Source organism: Penaeus monodon, chromosome 34, assembly GCF_015228065.2.
Source record: "Penaeus monodon isolate SGIC_2016 chromosome 34, NSTDA_Pmon_1, whole genome shotgun sequence".
Classification (NCBI taxonomy): domain Eukaryota; kingdom Metazoa; phylum Arthropoda; class Malacostraca; order Decapoda; family Penaeidae; genus Penaeus; species Penaeus monodon.
In genome coordinates, this window is record NC_051419.1 from 33,277,126 (window position 1) to 33,279,312 (window position 2,187).

Sequence of the window (2,187 nt, forward strand, 5' to 3'; positions counted from 1 at the left end):
GTATGCACCGACTATATCTGAAAAAGGCCCCAGAGGCAAGCCCAGTTGGCAGTGCTTACTACCTGAAGCAGAGGCCAAGTGAATCCCATACTCTCCTAGAGGCAATGAGTTGATGTGTCTTTTTTTTCCTTTTCCTTTTCCCTAATGACATGCACATGAATCTCTCTCAGTGCTCAGAATAAGAGGGATTCTCACTTGCTTACTCCAGCCTCTGTAGAAGTATGACAGTCATTTAGAAAGGAGCTCATTGGGTAAGGGAATTCACAAAAACTACCAGGGTTAGTCTCTTGATATCATGAGGCTTTAATACTGATTGCAATTTCACATGTTAGGTGAACCTTACCCTGTGCAGTACAGCTTCTACATTGGGGAAATGAATAAAGAGCATTGAGTAAAGTATTGATACTAAGAATATTACATTGTAAGATATCTTAGTATGAGTATAAACCTTATGTTCTTAAAAGAAGGCTGCCATGTAAGGAAGTGGTAGTGAGTAGTATTTTCTTTCATTCACTTTTTTGAATGCAGAGAAATGGTTTTAAAAAGTTTTCCCAAATTTATCAAACCTTTATTTTCCCTTTAAAGAGATCACTTTATGCATCTCACTAAAGCATAGTTCTGGGCATTTAATAGTGGAGCATTGCACATTTTTTCCTCTTTATAAAGCAAATTAGTTTTTCTTGTTTGGTCTCTAGTTCTCATAGAATTTATGTCCTTCATCTATAATTTTTGGTGGTTGTTTTCTTAGAATTTATGGCTGTAATCTATAACTTTTGATGGTTGTTTCTTTTAGATTTAAATGTTATTTTTTTTATCCAAGTTGTGATTCATAGATCATGGTTTTGGGAATAAGTGATATATCAAACCATGACTTTAGATATTTTATTCTTTTCTAAGTGTTTTAGTGGTTGATACCATATTGTTTTGTGTAGAGAATCATATGGATTCCCTTATGTATCTCAGATTGTAGGTGGTGTGGGAGAGGTTGAAGAATGATATTTGTTTGGGAGATTTGATTTAGCAGGTTTGAGTGAGCCATGTGTAAATGAAGACCCCCTGTGCTACAAAAAGAGTAACATGCACCCATAATATTATTGTACAAGCTTGTCAGTGCCTTCACTTTATCGTGAGAAACAGACCCAAATTTCCTTGTCTTTGTCAGACCTGAAAAAAGCTTTTTGTAACATGTGTTCTCTTGGTATTTTATAGATAAGTAGAGACCCCTATGGTACAGTGGGAGACAATCCACTTTTTAAGATTAATTAATTATTTTTTTTAAACCTTGCCTTTTTCACTTTATGATGTGTGGGGAATACAGTAGAAGAGAAGGGTAGGATGCATTTGTTGGATAGACATGCCTGGTATATGAGTAGCTAATACTGGGAGAGGAATTTAAATATTAGCTTTTTTTCTTCTTCTTTTTGCAAAGGGTATGAATTGACTAAGAAGAATTCAATGAAATTTATAAGATTGATATTGAAGGTAAGTGTATATATGCTTCCCCACAGACATAGAAGGGAACTTAGAATGCCAGTAAAGGACAGATAATTACTTACCATCATGTCCCTTTCCTTTTAAAGATTAACAGAATGATAATTGTATAAGCACTGAATCTTATATCTCCTCTACCTACAACATGGAATTTCTATGTCTAGAATATCTAGGAAAGAAGGGTCTAGAAGTGGAAATGGCAAATAAGAAAATGAGTAACAGGTAAGAAGTAGAACAAGGATTTAATTTAAAGGAATGAATTGAGAATGTGTAATACTCAAAATGTGATCAGTAAAAGAAGTCATTGCTCAGATTCTTATCTATGCATATTATGAGAATTGAGAAAAGGAAGTCTGATTTGTCGCACATCTGCAGCTTGGTACCACAGGGGTGAAAGGAATGCTATAATGGCTTTCCCGTATGTTGTTTTGCATGGCTGTCACAAGGGGTCTGTATCATAAAGATGTAATTTGTTTACTAGTAGTGGGTAATATGTTTAGTGTGGGAACTGACATGAAATAAAACTTCAAAATCGAGGCTGATACCCTGTAGTTTGAAGCAGATATTTCATGTCACTTTTGCCTAATAAGAGTCAGCTGGATGGGAAGTATATGTACAGGATGTAAATGTGCTTCATAACACGCTTCTCGTCATTTGTCTTGCCTTCAAGTTTTGTGACATTGTTTTACTCCTGAC